Source organism: Castor canadensis, chromosome 7 (assembly GCF_047511655.1).
Source record: "Castor canadensis chromosome 7, mCasCan1.hap1v2, whole genome shotgun sequence".
NCBI lineage: Eukaryota > Metazoa > Chordata > Mammalia > Rodentia > Castoridae > Castor > Castor canadensis.
Genome location: NC_133392.1, coordinates 74,817,454 through 74,838,362, shown reverse-complemented (window position 1 = coordinate 74,838,362; position 20,909 = coordinate 74,817,454). Strand labels below are relative to the sequence as shown.

At 51.3% G+C, this 20,909-nt stretch overlaps 1 protein-coding gene across 5 annotated transcripts in view; it reads left to right on the top strand.

Moving 5' to 3' along the window:
- Grid1 (glutamate ionotropic receptor delta type subunit 1) overlaps window positions 1–20,909 on the top strand; it is a 705,633-nt gene that overhangs the window by 133,035 nt on the left and 551,689 nt on the right. Inside the window, exon 1 of one of the 5 annotated variants that reach the window (XM_074079331.1) lies at window positions 17,215–17,309. The exons of the other annotated variants lie outside the window; for them this stretch is intronic. The gene's annotated coding sequence lies outside the window, so the exon portion shown is untranslated. Of the gene's footprint in view, window positions 1–17,214; window positions 17,310–20,909 lie in introns of those variants that run through there. 5 annotated transcript variants of the gene reach the window in all.

The window sequence follows — 20,909 nt, the reverse complement described above, 5'->3', positions numbered from 1 at the left end:
GGAATCTCCTGTGCTCACTGAGGCTCATCTGCAGCTGCCCTACTGTGTGTTGACAAGTAGGTAACTCCACTCCACACGGCCCCTGTGCTGGAGGCTGCCTGGTTGGGAGAGCACATCCCCAGCTGCTGGCTGGGAGGAGGAAGTTCTGCATCACTGTGGCTGCTGTGTGGACTCTGGACCTGGACACCGTGTGCCTCAGGTAGGGGGTAGAATTTCCTCCTCTGCAGCTAAACGCTGCTTCTTGTGGGTCCTAGCTCTGCCCACACTAGGGCTGCTCCCTCTGCCAAGGAAGCAGGCCTTGAGGCATGTCTTTCCTCCTTTCTCACACTCCCGGGATCTTGCTTGGAACCTGCTTTGATCTCCCATTGACCTGTTGCCTTCTCAGCTCCTTCCTTTGGGTGCCCTGTCCCTCTAGCATGGGACTTGATAGAGGGTACAAGGCACTCCATTTTCATCCCTCAGGTGGCCTTGGAGCCTCAGCTACAGGACTCTCTCTGTCTTTTAGTTAACTTAGTGGAAATGGGGTATATTCATTTCCTGTGGCTGCCATAACCAAGTACCACAGGCTGCTTAGACAGCAGACGTTTATTCTCTCTCAGTCCTGGTGTCAGCAGAGCTGGTCCTTTTGAGGCCTCTCTCCTTGGATATAGATGGTGTCTGCCAGCATGTGGTCATCCTTCCCTGCATGTCTGTATCCGATTTCCTCTTTTTATAGGGACACAAGTCATCTTAGATTAGGTCCTCCTTCAACCTCATTTTAACTTAATTGCCCTGTAAAGACCCTGTCTCTGACTGCAGTCACATTCTGAGGTACTGGAGGTTAGGAGTTCAATAGAAATTTTTTGGGGGCACAATTCAGCCCTTATCAAAGGTTAACATTGCCTCCTGGAAGGACTGTGGCGAGGGGATGGCACAGTGTCCATGATTCAGCTCCCAGTCAGGAGGTCTCTCTGGTCACCAATAGAAGTAGAGAACTGTGCTATTATGCCAGCATGAGAAATTAAAAATTCCTCATAAGTGCATCTTGCCAGGTCACCATCTCAGCAGGAGATGGATGTGGAGCCCCCAAGGGTTCTGGCATGTGCTGGTCTCCTGTGACCCTGAGAGCCAGGCCTGGTCCCACTCCCTGGGTCAGGTGAGTATCCCTTCCCTTGGCTTCCAGAATGTTCCCTGAAACTATTCCCTCCTTGTGCTTCTGCTCCTGCTGTCTCTTCCATCAGGACATTTTGTTGTCCTTTCATGTAACTACCTGCCACCTTTGGGACTGTGTTCCCTTCTCAGTGTTCCCACTATTAGTCCTGCTCTTTGCCTCTGCACTTTGCTGTATGGACCTGGGCTGGTGTTGCTGACAGTGGAGGGACCCTGCAGAAGACATACAGGGACATACCAAAATGGCATTGGTATCCCTCTGCACCCAGGCCTGCACTAGGCTTCAAAGTGAAGGCCAAGACCACACTGTTCCTGACTTCAGGGATGCGGTGGGCATAGTGGTGGTGGCAGTTGCGTCTGGGGAAGGCCTGTATGCCAGGTTTCATGCAGGGCACATAACAGTCACCAGCCATGGTCTTTACTACAAGATGGCAAAGTGTGATGATAGCTCTGTTCTGTAGATGAAGAAATTGAGAGGTAGAAATATTGCCTAAGAGAAAAGATTTGCAAATCACATATCTAATAGTGAATTTGGATCCAGAGCACGAAATAAATCTTACAACCCCAGGATAAAACAAACCACCCAGTACAAAATGGGCAAAAGATTTGAAAAGATGCTTCATCAAAAAATACATGTATAAATTGTAAACATACACACAAGAAGATGGTCAACACCACTAGTCATTAGGGATATGTAAGTAAATCAAATATAATCAGATACCCGGTGGACCCACAGGGATGGCCATGATAAAAGTGACAGTGACAAGTGTTTGGAGGATGTGGAGCAACTGGAACCCACACGCTCAGCACTGTGCTGCTGCTGTGGGAAAGAGTTTGATCACTTCTTAAAAAGGTAAACATATCCCTCCCCTTGTTGTTCAGCAGTTCTACTTCTGGGAATTAATGCAGGAGAAGTAGAAATGTGCCTGTACAACGTCGTGTCCATGAATGTGCATGGCAGGCTCTTTATGGTAGTTCCAAACTGGCTACAGTCCAAGCTCCCATCCACAGGTGAATAAACACAGTGTATGTATTCAGGGGAATGCTATTCAGAAATGCAATGGTATGACACACTGATATATGCTTAACATGGGTGAACCTCAAAACATTATTCTAAGTGAAAGAAGCCCTACACAAAGGACTACATATTGTATTATTCCATTTATGTGAAAATTTCCAGAAAAGGCAAAACCATAGAGACACAAAGCAGATTAGTGGTTGCCTGGAGCTGGAGGTGGGAGCCGGGAGTGCCTGCAAATAGGCATGAAGGAGCTATGCAGGGAGATGAAAGCTTTCTAAAGCCAGATCATGGTGCTGGTTGTACAGCTGCATAAATTTGTGCTAAATGGACAAATTTCATAGTATGTGATTTATACTTCAATAAAACTAGTTTAAAAAAACTTTGCTGACAACCATAACTTGTAAACAGTAGTGGCAGCATTTTTTGAAAGTGCCACACCTCTGGTCCAGGTAGAGACACAGAGCTCACCCTTGGGCAGGAGTTGAGAGACCTTTGCCTTCCACAAGTGGGGAGCCCCAGGTGAGCTTGTAGTTTTGTGTGGTTTGGGGTAGAGGACAGGGAAGTTGGGGAGGGGCCTTCTGGAGTGCATGGATTCAGGGGAGGAGGGTATGTGTGCACATACATAGGGTACAGGTGTGGCAGAGCCCAAGGAGAGCGCTGGATAGGGTTTGGACAGCAGCCTGGAAGCAGAGAGAGAGGGCTTGTTCCTGCCGTTAGCTCCAGCTTCTTTTGGGAAAATCCATCTTCAAGCATGGTGGTGGAACTGTTTCTTTCCTCCACCACACCTCCCTGCCTTCCTTGTTTCTCTACTGCTATTGATTCAGCTGGCAGTTCCAGCATCAATGCCCCTGCAGGTAGCAGGCACGGTGATTTCCCTAGAACTGCATCTTGGCTCATTAAGGAAGCCTGAGGCTCCCTGAGTCTCTGGGATGCTTGTATTTTGCTGATAGGTCAAGTGCAGGCTCATCCAGGGAGGAAGCTTTCTCGGCTTCCTGTTCCCATCATTAGCAATTCCCAAGTGGAAAAAAAGCCTGGTGCTGGCCACCCAAATATTTATGGAATGCTGCGGGGGTCAGAGAACAAGGGCAGTAGATGAAACTAAAGATTTACACCTCGGCACCAACCTGAGGAGGTCTTGGACCATGTCTTGCTTTCTGTGTTGTTTGGTGTAAAGGATTTTCTCTTTGCTTCTAGGAAACTTAGTTTTTATAGAATTTTGAAAACAAATGCATGAGATTTTTATCTGTTGCTTCACATTGCATCTTCCTGATTTGTTAATGACTAAGGAGCCACTAGTGAAAGGTGCAGACACTTTTGTGTGCCTGGATGCACAGTTGGGGATTTTGGAAAAACCAATGACTTTATATGATGTTCACTCCTATGGCTGTGCTGGGGAGGAGGCCCATGTGATGTGTGGGCCACTAGCAGGGGGCAGGAGTGTCTGATACTTGTCTCAAAGGTCCTGAGGTTGTGTATTTCTCTTGCATGGGCTAACTCTGATGAAGCCCTGTTTTTGCACTGAAGTGGGAAAGGAGGTCTGGACCATTGCTTTTGGGCAAGTCAAGGTGTGGCAGGAAACAGACTCCAAATAGGGTCTTTCCAAAAGTGGGCAGGTAACTTACCAAGACCAGTTGAAGCCCCAGATAAAGGGGAGCTGTCCCCATCCCTGGTCCTGAAGAAGCAAAGGGAGCAGTTAGCAGCTAGAGCAGGAGACATAGCAGCATCAACTCAGCCAGGGGGAGCCCAGCAGCTCTCTCTTCCCACTCTCTCCTTTCCTTCTGTGGCCCCCATTGGACACAGGATTGAAAGACCAGGGGGTCTTTGTGATGCCATCCATAGCGGTCAGCCTTCCAGAGACCCGAGTGCACCTAAAGAGCACACCTTCCCTAGAGGTAGAGCCTGGGGCTGGGGTCAGGTGTGTGATTTATGAAGAGAAGAAGGTTGGAGAAGGAGAAAGAGCCAAGTAGAGAGGTGTGTGTTGGAGGTCTAACCTGACCTGCTCTGGAGACTATGGAACATAGAGATGTCCCCTCTGGAGGGGGCAGCCTTTTCTCCCACCACCATTGCAGGACACTGGCTGTGGGCCACCTTTGCCTGGGAAGTGGACCATAATCTCTGGACAAGGTGGTTTCTCTAGGTGAGCTGCAGGGGGGGAGCTGTGAGCCCCAGCAGGTGGGATGGGATCACCAATCTGCAAGGGGGTTTGGGTGGGACCCTAACTGCCTTCTGCAGCCTCCACACTGCAGCTTAGCTTGGGGGACAGTACTGAGGTCACTTTTGCAGGTGCTTCTAGATTATAGGAACCTAGCCCTTTGCTTCCCTACAATCTCCCTGGAGTTAATCTGAGCACCAGCCTTCGCAGAAGCTGTGCTGAGCCTGGAAGCTGCTGTCTCATGGAGGAGTTCCCTCCGGAGGTGGCCGGCTGTACAGCATTCATCCAAACACTCCAGCCTGTCACTCCGGTTGGTCTTGCTTCCTGTCCACCTGCCACCTACGGAGCCTCCAGCGAGGTGTGCTGAAGTGCTCCCTTTGGTTATCCTGGGAAATTATCCTGAAGGGTTCCTGCCAGTGAGGAATTTTAGATGAGGGTATTTATCAGAGCCGGGCATCAATAATAAATGCTGCATGATTTTTTTATTAGAGGAGCCACATCAGTGGCTTCAACTTTTTAACTCTCTGGAAAGCTTGAAGTTGTGGGCCCTTCTGCTCCCGGCTAATCAGTTCCCATTCATATGCAAAGCATTCGCTTAGCTGAGTTCATCAAAATTCAGTGTGCCTTAAAAAAATATTTATAGACTTTCCCTCCCTGCAAAGGACTGCAAGGAAGACGGATAGTGGAAAATACAAATTGTTAATTCCCTGAAAAGGAAGCCTTGTTCCGAGTTCTGCTAAAACGTTCTCTATTGTTCGAGAAGAGTTTAAGAATGAGCATTTGTACTCCAGCATCTTCTATTCCCTTTGCTGAACTCTCTCTCTTCTTATCCCGCCTGCTTCTTAGTGCCTCTCTCCTTCATATTCGGGCCTGAGTTGTCCTGGGCAGTGGTGGTTTCAGGGCTGGGCAGGAGATTTCATGGAGACTTTGTATCAACTCTGCCCCATTATAGGGACTGGAAAACAGACGCTTAGAGAGATAGCCAGTGATTGCCAGCTAGGGAACCCTCAGTCTTCAGCTCCTGAAGTTGCAGCAGCCTATGGTGTCTCTCTGTCACCCTAGGGCTCTTTCTGGCTGCCCAGGGGCTGCATTTTGTCAGCGGTGGGCAGGAATTTTCTCAGGAATTCAGGTATCCCATGACCTCCTGCTCTATGTCTTTCTTCTCTTATTCCCAAGTGCAGCAAGAACAGAGCACTCCAGTCCTCAGGAGGGAGAAAAAAATATGTCACTGAGGATGCACTGGAGGGTTTGTAGTACAGTACCAGGCCTCCTTCCTTCCCTCCCCCTCTCTCACTCACAAGTACTGCTGAGCCATGGTCCATACAGGTCCTGGAGCCAGGTGTCTTAGGGAGATAGAATGGTAAACCCAGACTGTTGTGGAGGGCTTGTTGGTGAGTGGATGGCACAGAAACAGATGTGGATTGACATCCAGGATCTACTGCTGTGCCCCCCACCATGGGTATTCCTATCGGCTGCCTTCCATGGTAGCACATACTCTGCTGAGATGCAGAGGATAGGTTACTCTTTCCACTTGCCAAGTGGGAAACTGAGACCTGCAAAGATGCCACGCCCCCAACTGTGCACAGCACTTAGAGCCTTGGCTGTGGCATTGCTTGGCTGCATATCTGGATCTTTTGGGTGAAAGAATGGCCGCAGAGTCCCCAGTGCCTGTCCTGGCTCAGCCACAGGAGTCTGCTGGAATAAGGTGACCTGGGACCTGCTGGTTCAGGGACCATCAGAGCCTGAGTTCTTGTCCTCGGTGCTTCTAGGTACAGGGGCTAAAACCTGAGAATTTAAAGAACGTGGGTGGTGTCAAGGGGGTGCTCGGGTCTTTCCAGGAGCCAGCCGGGCCACAATTGCCCTCCCCAGACACACCCTGTTCAATTTCAAGACAAAGTGGACTCCAGTGAACCAACCATTTTCATTTTGATTTTGAAATTGAATGTACATAATTTTCTGACATGTGTGTCTCCTGCCATTTGCAAACTCTGCATCACAGGCCCCTTCTGCAAGCCTGACCGGGCAGGCAGCACTTCCTTCATTCCTGGCCATCACCATGATGTCTGGGTTCGCTGGAGCCAGGGTGGTATTTAAAGACCTTAGACAGAGCCATGCTGAGAGGTTAGGTCCTGGGAAAGTCTCAGGGATCGTGGGATGGTTGCTAGGGCAGCTCCAGATGGGGGAATAATCAAATTTCTGAGGTATGACTAGGAGTTTATTAGTGGCCAGGTGAGAGTTCTGCAGATGGAGAAGAAATAGGACAAGCAAAAGAGAAGCTCAGGTGTGCAGACGGAGGGTGACTGAGTGACTTAGGGAGGGGTGAGGGCAACCAGCCCTGGGAACCCAGATGTGGCACAACAGTTCTGGTGTTTGGCCCCCACTGGAGACTCATTTCCTCATGTGTGAAAGAGAGGTGTTGATAAAAACTCCCCAAACGATCATGTCATCAGAGATGATAGGTGGCCTCTCGTCATTCTTCTTCTTCTTATCCCCAGCCTCAAGGTGGGATGTAGTAGGGAGGGTAGTGGTTCTGGGATGGGGTAGCAAATGTAGGGGGGAGGCCAGGGGAGGCCTAGAGCCAGGCTTTGGAGACAGGACTAGGCCAGGCTTGTAAGTGGCTGTGTGAGAGGTGGCTGGTCAGGTCAGGTAGGAAGGACAGATACAGAGGAGGAGCAAATACTGTGAGCTGGACTGTGGAGTATGGGGTGCTTGGAGGATATAGCTCCTTCCCTGGCTGACAGTCAGTTTATTCAGTCAACAAACATCAGTGGGGCCCTCTCTGTGTGCAGCTTTATAAAGGTTCTGGGATCCCAAGATGAGCAGGCAGGTATGGCCGTGTTGTTGAGAGGGTGCTCTGAGTACAGGCAGTTTTACATAGGACACAGCCCAGTCTAGGGCCAGAGAAGGTGACCCAAAGAATGTGTGGGGCACTTAGTGAAGGGAGGTGTGGAGAAAGCTGCAAGCAGTTACCAAGACCTGTGTGGGAGAATGGGTCTGATCCTTGCTGCCTGGCTATGGCCAGGGAACCATGCCCCTTGTGCTGCCCTACCCCGGCAGCCTTCCTGGGAGCTGCCCTTTTCATGACTTTGGTCACTCGGAAAAGAGCCGGTCCACAGAGAGCAGCATGGAGCGTCCTCAGAGAAGTAGCACACAGGACAATCCTGTGACCCTAGACAGCCACTGGCCAGTGGGAGCCATTTGGATAATCCTGAGCTGCAGCAGTGACAATCCCACTTAAGGATTGAATGACCGGGAACTGCTTGTTCTGGAACTGCCCCACTGCTACCCCCTGGATCATAACAGTGGCCGGAACATTTGGAGGAGGCCCTGTGAGTCAGGCTGGGTTCCAGGTGCAGTAGTACCTAGTTACTGTGTGGTGGGGTACAGCCCATTTTGTTGGTGAGGAAATTAGGCACTAAGAGGTTCCATGTCCTGTCCAAGGTCACACAGCTAGTTAAATAGCAGAGCTTGGCTTTGACCTTGGCAGCCTGACTCCCATGTCCTCACTCTGAACCCCATGCTAGGCTTGCTTGGTGCCTGGTGTTGGGATGGGGTGGGGGCTCAGGATCCAGTAGATGCTCAGTGGTCCCCTGCCCCAAAAAGAGAGGGACTAGCCATTTTGGCCCTAGACACTTCTGGAGGGTGGGCAGCCTGGCTCAGGCCAAAGGCTGTTGTCACTGTGGAAGGCATCCAAAGTGTGTGGTTGGAGAAATTGAGGGTATGCTAGATGCAGGAGCGCTTGTGAAGTATAAGCCCAGAGAACTCTTGGGAATTCTTCCCTGAGTTTTAAGTCCCTATTTGGGTACTGAGACCTCTTCTGGACCTGGGCAGCACCTCCCCACTGGGTGTTCCAGCTGCCCCTATGCTGTTACTCTTGTTCAGGGTACCCCTGGGCCAGTGGGGGCAGTCCCTGGCATAGTGGCTGAGATACCATTGCTTCTCTGGTATTGAAGAAGCTATCTCCTGCTGATTCAAGAACTTACAGGTCCCTCTTTGAGGTGCCAGCTTTCTAGGGCAATGAGCTTGTTCTCAGGTGAGCACAAGAAGAACATGGTGGGGGCAGAAGGGCATCCACAGGTCTTCTTCAGGTGACACAGCTCTTGGGGTGGGGGGGCATATGGTCTCCTGGTGTCTCCAAGCTCTGCTCTGGGCTGCAGTTCCTGGGGCACCTGTGTCCTCACTAGGCACTGGGGACCCAGAAGAGTGACTTTCTGCTGGCCTTGGCTGAGTAGACTCATTCCGTGCGATCCTTTGGATAGGGAGGACACCTGGCTGCTCTAGGATGCCCAGCCAGGGTGTCAGGTGGAATTAAGTGACAGCCGGGCCAGGTGGGTGTTGATTGAGGCTGATTGCCAGGAGGGAGGCAGTGGCTGCAGGCTGCACAGAGCTATTTCCAGCTGCTCCAATTGTATCCTGGAGCCTTAATCCTTCTAAGTGCCTTTGTGCTCTGGCAGCCTGGAGTGAGGGTGGGGACCAAGGCTAGAACAAGGTCAGATTTTTCTGATTATCCTCAATTTCTCTCCCAACCACCACCCACCCACCCACCCACTCTTCTACCCACCCATCTACTTACCCACTCATCCACCCATCTGCCCTTCTGTGGTCATCATTGGCTCCCTCCTTCAGAGTTACTGTGTATATACCAGGTGCCAGGCCTGGACACCAGAAACAGGGCCCAATGGAGGGGAGCCCTCCCCTACTATTTCTGACCTCTGTTTCTTGACCCCAACTTCCTCCCAGGCTCTTCCTCTCCTTAGGCTCAGTCCTTCCTGTGGACTGCATTAACACTGCTCAGGATGGCTCTTTCTCCAGATGTTGGATAATGAATAAAAGGATAAACTGCAGGGTGTGAAGCCCACATGGTGAGGCACCCAGCACCAAGTCAGAGAAATGGCCAGGCTGGATGGTTATTCTCTGCGGTTGTCTCCAGGTGACCTTTGGTGATGCTTCTTCATTAGTGCTTGAAGGCTGGCTGAGCTCAGGGGTGGCTGCCTGCTGCAGCAGGGGTGGATATTGCCCGGAGTGACTCCATTACTGCAATCAACTCACTGTCCTGAGAGGCACAGAGAGCAGCAGGGTATGCTGAGGTGGACTCCATCGCTGCTGCAAGACTGTCAGCTCATGAGGGCGGCTCTCCCAATAGCTTTGTATAGGTGCATAGGAGTGAGTTGTGTGTGTGTGTGTGTGTGTGTGTGTGTGTGTGTGTGTGTGTGGTGTGTGTGCTCTCGTGTGTGCTCTTGTGTGTGCATGAATGTATGCACAGTGGTCAGGGATGGATAGGTAGTAGGGCCCCTTTCCTGGTGCCTGGCTCTGATGGTCTTCTGGGATGCCCTTCACCTCTCATCTTTACCTCTGTCCATTGCCCCATTCAGCCCATCTGTCCACTTGCAAGGTCTTGACACCTTCATCAGGTGACCGGTAACTGATATTGGACCTGTGGAATTCCAAAACACCAATGAGTGGGTCCCTGAGGAGCCCCTAGCTCTGTAGAAAGGGGCCAGGACTCCATGAGTACAGTAGTTTTGATGGTGGTTGCCCTCCTGCCATCAGTCACAATGTCGTGGCTGATAGGACAACATGCAGGTGCATGTCCTTGGAGGCACATCAGCTTTGGGTCACGATGAAAGCTTTCGGTGGATACTGAAGCACAATCACCTTATTTATGTAAGAGCCATTTGGGAACTTTGTAAAAGGATTCTGTTACTCAAAGAGGCAGGAGACTGACTCTAGTAGATCTTTCTGCTTCTTTGTCTTACAACTTGGGCCTTTCAACTTTCTTGTTCCCTCTCCAGGGAAGGGAGCCTGAGCTAGGCTGGGGCTGGGACACCAGCACCTGTTCATTTGCCTTCCTGACTCTGTGACTTACAGCCATCAGTCTCCATTCCCTGTAGAGATATTCACCCGGAGAAAAGTGTGAATCGCAGGGAGCGATCTATTAACACTGAATACGATTGTGCGTAAACACTACAAATATTTGATTGTTAGCCTCAAGTACTGCTTCCTCCACCTCCCCCCCCTTATATCCTTAAAAAAACTCTAGAAGTCAACCATTTAATGCAGAAAAGTGCTGAGCATGTCTGGGCCACTGCCTTTGCTGCTGTCATAGCTGGAGGAGAGCAGGTAGACTAAGAGATCCTTGGCTCTTAGTCTGTGACTTACCTCTGGTCACTGACAAGTCACTGACCCATCCAGCTCTTGCCTGGTGGAGGGACTGGGAAATTCCAATGTCATCCCCCCTCCTCTATCCACTCCCCTGTCTCCCTATCTTCATACCCAGGTCCTCAGCTGGAAAGCTGGAGGCAGTTAGGAGGCAAAATTGGTACTTCGGACATGAGACTGGTCTCTTTATGTGGGCGGATCTAAGGCAATAGTTTCATTCATTCCTTCAATATGCATTCCCTGGCCACCTCAACAGGGTCCCTGACTTCCAACAGCTCACAGCCTGGTGACACAGACAGAGGGCGGTGATTCAGAGGGACAGGTCACAGGCTGGGCTGAGATCTGGGTTCTGTGGGGTGTAAGAAGGTCCCAGGGGACTTCTTGAAGAAGGGATGCTTAAACTGAGCTATGAAGGGAGACAGGGATCCCTGAACTGGGGTGTTGGTGTGACAAAGGCCAAGGCTCTGGATGGCCTCAGCCATGTGACTGCCTCCTTCCTGCTGGATGGTGAACCTTGTCCCCATCCCCTCCAGAAACCTCTAGTTAGGATCTGCCACTCCACATGTGCAGTATAACCCCTCCTGGACACAAGGTAGGCACTGTGTGATTTGTGGTGATCAAGGGGGTAGTTTGATCACCTGCTGTGGCGGAATGGTTCCCAGACCTTCTCCTGGCCAGAGAGGTGTTGATGGGAAAATGAGAGCACCGATCATGTTTCTCTTAAGCTCCTCTCTGGTTTGTGAATTTCCGTGTATTGTTTTTCAATCTTCCCAAGCATCTGCTACTGTGAAAATTTTCATTATCACTGGCAAAGATTCCCTCTCATCCCTGCTGGCTGCAAGAGAGTTCTGACTTCTCCATCTGCTTAGAAGCACCTGGGGGCTGAGATGGGTAATGTCCCTGGGCCAGCTGGGTGCTTCTCCGAAGACCCCCTGATGGAGCCATCGCCTGAGCTGGGGCTCAGCTGGGCCCCAGGGAGGTGTTGGCCATGCCTGAGTCATGAGGGCTTTGCTACCACTTCCCTGAAGGGTAGGGAAGTGAGCTTTGGAGTCTGGCCAGCCCCTTTTCCACCTTGAGAGACACTTGCTCCTGGTGTTCCTCTCAGATGGTGGTGTCATCTCCAGTTTCAGAAGCAGAGCTGCCTTGATGGTAGTTAGGATGAAGAGGTGTCAGGAAGCAAGGCCCAAGCACCTGAAGCACCACTGGCCAGGGCCTTGTTCTCTTGACAGGCTTGGGGTTTCCCTCGGTTTTTAACCTGGCTGGCTGCCTTCGCTTGTTGTTGCACTTGGTCTAAGGGGGCCACACTTAACTGGGCAAAGCACTTCCTCACTTTGGTCTCTTACTGTCTTAAGAGGGCTACACTATCATAGGCCCCTTTTTGGGGTGGTCTGTAGAGAGATTGTGACTTACACAAAGACACGGAGCAGGGGTTTGATACCAGAACCTGGTCTCTTACTGCTGGGCTAGTTATCGTTGCACAATGAGAGAGCCCCCTTTCTTTCAGTTTCAGCCCCCAGAGTTCTGGAGGGCACCTTGTGCCTTCCCCCTTGTGGAACCAATGTGGGTGGCTTTCAGTTTCAAAGGCACTGGGAAAGGGGCGCTCAGCACTTGGTAAGTAAAAGAATAAGTGAATGCATGGACACTTCTGAAGAGGAAATATTGTAGAATTTATCCAAGACATACTTTGTGCCAGAAACTGTTGTTTCATGCCTTGTGTGTGATGTGGTGCTGTGACCCTCACTCTTCTTTCCCTTCCTCCGTTATGCAACAGAAGACACTGGAGTTCAGACACATGGAAAGACCTGGTTAGGTTGCGGGCTGCTCAATGGCAGAGCAGGGATGGGGCCCAGGCTTCATGATGATCAAGTCTGTGTTCCTGCCCTGCCCAGGTCACCTCACGGGAGAAGCTCCTGTTGGCTGACGGACAGAAGCTTGTGTGTAAGATGCTCCCTTATACCCATTCCTGGGAGTGAGGACTTCGACAAGTAGTGCAGAGACAGCCTGTTTGGACTTACCATGACAAGAAATATGTACAGACCAGATGAGGACCTGGTATAGTGAAACCAGCCCTAGCCACCACACTGCCACCTCCCCAGCTGTACTCTCACCTCTCTCCCCTCCTGTCCTTACTCTGGGGGTGAGAATGTCACCAGGACTGAGAGGGAGTAGTGTGCCTAAGGGTTCCCCCCACGGCTCATCTTCCTGTGCTATCTGCAAAGCGCACTTGGGGCTTGGTGGCAGCTAAAAGAGGAAGGGGCACCCAGATAGGTGGAGGAAAGGAGCAGGGCCTGTGTTGGTCCCTGAACCCCCACACCTTGTTTAAGGGACACTGAGCTCCAGGCTCACATTTAGGAGCAGGGCATGGCTTCTCCAGTAAGTAGAGGATGACTGGGGGCTCCTCCAGGAGGGTAGAGCCCGGCCACTGGGAGCACAGAGGCAGCATCTTCCCCTTGAGGGGCCAGCTAGCCCTGCCCAGTAGGAGGGCTTCTAGTCAGTGCTTCCATCTCGGTCCCTGCCCCCCACAGGTGACAGGCCAGGGAGCAGAGGGCTGGATCCACTCACACCCAACCTGCTCTGTCCCTCAGAGGGGGCGTGAGGTGTGTGGGCATACCTGTGGGTGCTCACCCCAGAGATAGGGCTGCAAGGTAGAACCACCACCCAAGGTTTGCCTTCTAGGCACAGTCATCTCAGGCTGCCCTAGTGATGGCAGGTGGACCAGGGCCAGACTAACCTTCACCCTGCACAATCATGTGCTTTGAGGCAGCTGGGTGTCCAGGTCCAAAGTGGGTGCTAGGGACAGAGAGGCTCTTGGGGAACTCAGCCCAAGGGGTTACCTGTGAGCAAAGAGTGAAACTGTGTGAGCTGCCATCATGTGTGTAGCAGAGGAAGGGCTTTGTTGTCCTGATGGGGTGAAGAAGGCCCTGAGGAGAAGGAGGCACTTGCCCTGGGTCTGGAACAGTGACAGTGCTGTGAGTTTTTAGCAGAGCAGCGGCAGATACAGAAGGGTATGGGAAGCTGATACAGTAGAGTCTCCAAGACCCCACGTTGTGCTTCAAAGTCTGGAGATTGTCTCTGGGCGCTTGCTGGCCAAGTGCGGGATTAGTGCCTTAGAGCTGGAGTCAGGGCTAGTAAGGCCAGCAGGACAGGGACTCTTAGCTTTTCCTGGAAGGTGCACTGGCTGTGCAGGGAGGCCCAAGCCTGGTGTGGGAGAGACTGGAGAGCTGAGGGCCTAGTTGGTGAGTGGGCAACCTGGCTCAGTTTCTAAACTCTGGATGGAGAAGGGGCCAGGGCATAGACTGGGGCCCTGTCCCTCTGGTGTAGTTGCCTCTGCCAGGGAAAGAGGGCATAGGCAGAATGGGGTGAGACTTAACAATCACCCCCTGTCCCCCTGCACACACATCTGTATGCACACATAGACACATACACACTGAGAAAGAAGCAAGGCTCAGAAAGCAAGAAGCGGTAGCAGGGAGGATTCGAGAGGTGGCCAGAGAGAGCAGGAAAAAGCAGACATATGTTGAGATGGAAAGGAAGAACCAGCAACCTCATTGAGCCTCAGTTTCCCATCTGGGGACCACTTGGGCCTGGGAAGAAGCCTTGGGCCAGAACTTAGGTCTGTCATCTGGGTGTATTGTCTTTCAGGAGGCAAAGAAGACAGCGGTCACTGGAGATGGTTTTTGGAGGGCCTGAGGTGCAGGGAGGCTGAGGGCAGGCTCCATGCTCTGACTGTCCTTGGGTATCTAAGCTCAGCTCTGATTCCTCAGCCCTGGTGTCCAGGGGCCTTTGAGCAGCTTGTTGCTAGGAGACCAGGCTGACTTGAGGGCTGCCGGGAGGAGAGCCTGCTGGGCAGGTCCTCCCCGAGCTGGCTATATAGTACAGTGGGTATTCTCCAGGGATAGCCCTGTGATTGCAGGAGAGGTATTGCTCCTAGAAATTCCAAGCCTAGGGAAGTGTGTGACTTCAGGGATGCTGCCTGCCTTCTTTCCCAGGGCTGAACCACACTTGGTATCTGGCCAAGAGGCACTAGGGCTTTTCTGCTCAGCAGGCTGAGATGACTGTGCTCTCTCTAGAGGCCTCTGTTGTCTCCCCACTCCCTCAATCAGAGTCCAGACACACTGTGCCAGTTCAGATTTGGGGAGTCCCCCAAAAGCTCACTTGTAAAGGCTTGGCCCCTAGGGTAGCACTATTGATAGTGCTGTGGACCTTTAGGAGGTAGGGCCTAATGGGAAGTTCTTAGGTTAGTGGGACTATATCTCTGCTGCCTCTGCTGTCTCTCTCTGCTCATGATATAGGGGGTTTGCTCCACCATGTGCCCTCTACCATAGCCACTGACAGAGCCAAAACAATGGTGATGCCTAATCTTGGATTGGAACCTCCAGAACCGTGAGCTAAATAGCCCTTTTCTCTTTATAAACTAATTGATTCAGGAGTTTCATTGTGTAATGTGAAGCTGACTCATGCACACACTGAATGGAGTTGTCCCCACCCCCACCCCAGCTGTGTCGCTAGAGGGAAGGCTCCCTGATGAGAAGGCCAAATGCCCACAACAGAAGGTAATTCTTTTTGGAGCACTTACTATGTTCTAAGCTCTATCAGTTATCTCACCCATGCTCCTGACTGCTCTAGTTGGTGAGCATGGTTATCCATTCACAGGTGAGGGACTGAGGCTCATTGAGGTTATGTGGCCTGCCCAAGGGCACACATCTGTCTGTTTCCTGGGCTGGACTTCTAACTCTGAGGTCAGAAGTAGCTGGAGGTTTGAACCTGGGCTCTCTTGTAATTTAAGGCAGCGCCCTCAGCAGGATCTCTGCTTTCGTTCTTCCTGCCTAGCTGCAATGCCATCTCCTACAGGGCAAGAGCTTCAGGGTGGGCCCCGGTGTGGCACTTGGTAGTGCTCTCCCCTGTCCTTTCTCCTTCCTGAAACATGGTCACAGCCCTTTCCTTCTCAGCCTTTCTCTAAACAGTGCTCAAGCACCTGCTTGTTACTCTGGACACCCTTTGCCAGTTCCAGGCCCACGATGCTGCCATCCCCTGAGGTTCTCAACCCTAAATAATCTTTTCTTCTTGGGTGGAATCAGATGAAGTGAGTCACCTGGGGGTCCTGGCTCATCTATGCAAGGATTGGATTCTGGGTTAGGTCTAGGAGGCCCTAAAGTCCAAGATTGTTCTTCTTACTGTGCTGCCCAAGGCTAGCCCTGCTCTCGGACAAAACAATTTTCTAATGAACCCATCTCATTGATTATCTGGGCTGCTCATTTACCTCGTAGCACTGATATTTCAAATGATTTCTTTAGCATGTATAATCTGAGATTTTACTTACCCATTCCATCATTCAGTGTCCTCTGAACAACTCTGCACCAGGGCTTGAGCCTGAAGATACAGAAAACCATAAGCCTAAGTCTGTCTTCCTGCTTACAGAGTAAGCATGAGATGAGATTATAATACATACTCAATCAAAGTGGGTTACAATAAAGTATTCTTCGACCTGCAAGAAAAGGAATGGTTAATGGTTAACTGCCCAAAAAGGGGGAAGTCAAAGACAGTTCTGTAGAGGAAGAGGCATTTGGAGCGAGTTTTGAGGGATGAGCAGGAGTTTAAAAGGCACAGTAGAGGAGGGAACCAACTTGTGCAAAGTTAAGATTAGATATAAGCGTGTGAATGACATGAATAGACCACACAGGGCGTGTGAGGGTTGCAAAATACAATGGTGCCCTCCTGGTGTGTGGCATTGGGGGGTGGTGTCACCAACTGGACTTTGATCCTCAGCAGTGGGGGTACTGCAGGTATTTCAGTGGCGTGTTGGTGCTGAACCTGGGTCTGTAGGGTGGGCTGGAGAAAAGGAGAGCTGGGAGGCAAGGAGACCAGTTGGCAGATAAGTCATGTGGGTAGACATCGGAGGTGGCTGGAGGATGCAGACGTTCACAGGCAGTGTGAGGAGGAGAGAGCCCCATGAGGGGCTTAGAGGGAGTGCCCAGGGGCCCTCCCTGCTGGGGGTGCTGAGAGTGCATCAGGAGCTAGTGTGTGCTGCTTTCGAGGCTCTCTGAGGGCTGTAGTGTACGTGGCCCGGCCTCATCACTGTCCTGATTTAACTTACAGCACAGGCTTCTGTGTGAATCCCAGCCGGGAGCCTGGCGTTTCATTGGCGGAGCAGTAAAAGTCATTAATGAGGAGCTAGAGAGCTATAAATAAGTGAGTACGATCCTACCCCGTGTTCCCTGTGTTTCCAATCCGCAGGAGCAGAGAATCAGTTCTGATTCATTAATTGGCAGAAGGATGAGGCTCCAGAGACCCCATGGCACTGCCAGGTCTTCCCCACCCTCCTGATTGGCTCTGTGCATCCCTCCCTTGCCAGCTGCTCACCTGCTCTGGGCTACAGTCCATCTTCCAGCTGGACCCTTTGGTTCTGATGTGCTTGAGGCCAGAGGGATGTGGGGATTGGTCATGCTTCAGGAGAGATGCTGTCCTTCCACTGTCTCCTGGCTCACTCTAGGCTCTTGGGCTGCCCCTCCTTAGAGTGGAGTGAGTGTTGGCTTTAAGAAGCTAACTCCCATTCTGCAGATCGTGAGTCATGGCTTATCTTTTTGGAGGCTACAAACATTAAGAGACCTGGGTGAACTTGAAGCCCCGTGTCTTGCCTTGACTTCTGACCCCTGCTTCTCTTTCAGGGCAGTTAGTAGCAAATAGGTTGCTGCCCTTCTCTGCACATGGGGTGCAGGACCAGGGACATCATCAGAGAATGAGCCAGCAGGTGCCTCTGTGCATGACCACGTGGCCAGGGAAGAAGACCATGCTCAGGAAACATGAAATAGTTCACTGTGGCAAACATTGGTGAGTGGGATGAAGCAAACCACGGTGAGGGAAGATTGGGGGTCATTAAAATCTATCTGGAAGGACTTGGTTACCCACAAAGCACATAGAAGGTGAAGGGCTAGGCAGACAGGTACAACCAGGAGCTCTGTGGGTATAGAAGGAAGATGTAAGGAGACCTGGCAGCTGCAAGAGCTTGGGGTGTCTGAGTTACCATACAGAGGGCAGATCCCTGGATTGCAGGGATCCCTGGATTGCACTGGGTGTATATGGCACAGGGCCCTGGGGACCCTGTTAGGGAGTTGCATTTTGTTTTAACAACACCCAGAAGCTAATGTGATTTTAAGCAGGGACAGCATAGTCTGCTTTGTGCTTGCAAAGGGCCAGGATACTGTGGTTTGTAGAAAAGGTGGTACATGTATTGGGGGAGGTTAGAGGGGCCACCGCTGGGGAGATGGTGGTTTGGACCAGGTGACAGCAGGGGAGTGGAGGAAAGTTGACAGATGTAAAGATGTATTGGGGAGATAAAACATCCATGACTTGCTATGGCATGGGTGCAAGAGGATCAGGGACAGAGGGTGGCTAGTGGGGCCACCGGGAGAGCAGAGAAACAGGCTCACACCCCAAGTAGTTCTGTGGTTTTGGGTTTGAGCTGCCAGTGGGCTCATCAGGTGGAGACATTAGTTAGGGGGTGACTGGGGCCAGGAGCCCAGGGAGGGTTGTGAGCTGGAACAGAGATTGTGGAAGCCTCAACAGGGCCAGGGCTAAATGTTCAGCAGCAAATACGCAAGGAAGGCTGATGATTCCACAGAGAGGATCCAAATGATAGATGGTGTGGGAGAAGGCAAGAGGTGAAACATCAGGAGGACCAGAGCAGGGACTAGCAGGGATGGGAGAAGCTTCCTTCCCTAGCTTTCAGTACAAAACTAGGTGGTGTGAGGATATTGAGGCAGGGATTTGAATTACCTTGTGATGATCACTTCAGGTTTATCTATGAGGAATGAAGCAAGGTTCTTAGCTGAACTTGGGGCAGAAATCTGGGAGGTTCAAGAACAGGGAGGAAAGTGGGAGGCCTCAGGTAGTAAGGTGAATGGCAGGGTGGGGAGCCCTGCGGAGACTGGCCACCACAACCTTGCAGGGTCACCAAGTGGTCAGTTGTGTGTCTTTCTGCTGCTTGCTAATGGGGTGGAGAGGTGGTGGGTTGACCCTGGGTTGAAATTTCACCAGTTATGCTACATAAAGAGAGAGGGGAGTGCAGGACATGGTGGTCCATACCTATAATGCCAGCCTGGGGAAAGGTAGTAGTGAGAATCTATGTCAAAAACAAAATAAGAATGAAAGCGCTAAGTATGTGATTCCAGTGGTAGAGTGCTTGCCTATCATGTGCAAAGTCATTGGTTCAAACTCAGTACTGGGCGGGGGAGAGAGAGAGAGAGAGAGAGAGAGAGATGAGGAAGACTGCAGTAGTGACCAAGAAGGTGGGCCAGGAAGGCAGAGAAGGCAGCAGGAGGGAGGCCTCACAGGTCTCCAGGAAGTAGGAGAGCAGGTACAAGGGTGCCAGTGGCTGACAGGCTGCCTGTCCAGTGTGTGCTTTCCATGGGGGCCTGGTGTTGGGGGGGGGGTCCAGATACTCTAGGGCCAGGTATCCAGCACTGGCCTTTACAAACCTGTCCCTCATGTCTCCCTACTCCATGGTTTTGTTTACCCTTTATATGTCTTAATAAAAGATGAAAACTATTTATTCTCTATAGATCAATAATTTACTGTGAGTTATGACAATACTAAATTTGGTCAATTATTCATCAGCTATAAAGTATTTATAAATGCTACCTTAATTTAAAGCATTAGCCATTAGAATTCAAATATTCATAAAGCTGGTGCTGGCTAAAGGAGGGAAGGAAGGGCACTGATAGCAAGGTGGCTGAGAGAGAGTCAGTCTTGGTGTCGTTAAGGTTATTGGAGGTGCCCCGGAAGCCTTGCTATTTGGAGCAGCCTCGGGGCAGGCCGAGGTGCTAGACTCCTTGGGAGACACCATCCTTCTGGCCAGGCAGGGCTCAGCCCCTCTCTCCCTTCTGCTGCCTGTGGAGACCTGCGAAGCCTTGCCAGGCCTGGCTAAAGTGAAGTACCTGTTCCAAGATGCTTCTACCCCAGGCAGAGACCATTTTTCCCTTGTCCATGTGGAAACATCTTGTTCTTTAACTGGTACCCAGAGACCAGTTAACACAGGCTGCTGGTTGAGGGGCTTGTGATCCCAATGAGCCTGAGCTGCACGGATGGATCTTGTTTATTCCGAGATTCAGTCCATTTTCCAGGGGGCGCAGGTATGCTGTCCCTGGGGATGAAGGCAGCCAGGGCACCTGGTAGAGGGGAGGGTGGCACTGGCAGGCCAGCATCATTATGAAGTTCAGGCACTAGAAGAGGGGTCTGCTCTAGCACAAGTCTCTGGGATATAGCCACCCCCAGCCTTGGCCTGGAATTTTCCAGACATCTTCATGGGGATGGAAAAGAGCGTCCGTGCCCAGAATGGCCTCAGTGTCTGGGATGGGGTGTCGGGGGGACGCTCTCTTCTCTGGCGCCCACCTGCAGGCAGGTACCTGGTGACTTGGTGAGCTGAGGCAGTGCTTTCAGTTGGGACAGCATAGTTCCTGCTTCATCCCTGGGGAATGTCAAGCTTGGAGTTGCTCTTGGAATTTCTATCCTGAGAAGGGTTGTGTAGAGTCAATTGCAAATCCTGGCCCCTGTCTCCTGTTGGCCTCTGCTTCTTCCCCTCAATGACTATGGAAGGACCTTGTGACCTGGTTCTGATCCTCTCTGGCTGTGGTCCCCAGATGCTAACATCTTGGGGAAAGCTGGTGTAGTGTGCTGTGCAGTGGAGTCCGTGTTTGGGAGTGCTTGCTGAATCCCAGGGCCCTTCTGAACTCTGACCTTTGAACTCTGAGCAGCCTTCTTCCTCCCAATCCTTGGGAAGCTATTGACTGGCTTAGAGACCTATGTGGACACCCACCCTCTGTTTTCCTGGGCCAGAGTTCTGGGTAGGGGGCTTGAGGTGCACATGACAATTCCTCTCTATTTCCTTCTAATCCCATGAGCCTTTATCAACCCATCAAGCCTGCATGGTAGTGAAGAGAGAAGTTAGCTTTATGACTGTATGCTATTGAAGGCAAAACGTGATAACAAAAGCTGCTATCTGAGAGCTGGGGAAATTCCTCTGAACTTCAAGCTGGAGAACCGTGACTTCTGAGCTCCTACTATGCACCAAGCAGCATGCACAGCACAGCTCTTCACAAAGACCTTTCATGAGTGCACACACAGCCCTGTGAAGTGTGTGCCTTTATCTTTATTTGATAGGAGGGAGAGAAAGGGAGAGAGAAAAGGAGGGAGGAAAGAGAGAGAGAGAGAGAGAGAGAGAGAGAGAGAGAGAGAGAGAGAGAGAGAGAGAGAGATTGAGAACAAGAACATCAGCTGCTTGCTCGAAGTCCCACAGAAATGTCCACATCCCATTCAGACCCAGTTCAGCATCTTTTGCCCCACAACTGGGGCACGAGCTGTGTGACATCCCATCTCACACAACCTTATTTAGGCTAATAGCTGATTTGGCTTTGATCTGATGTATTTTGATCT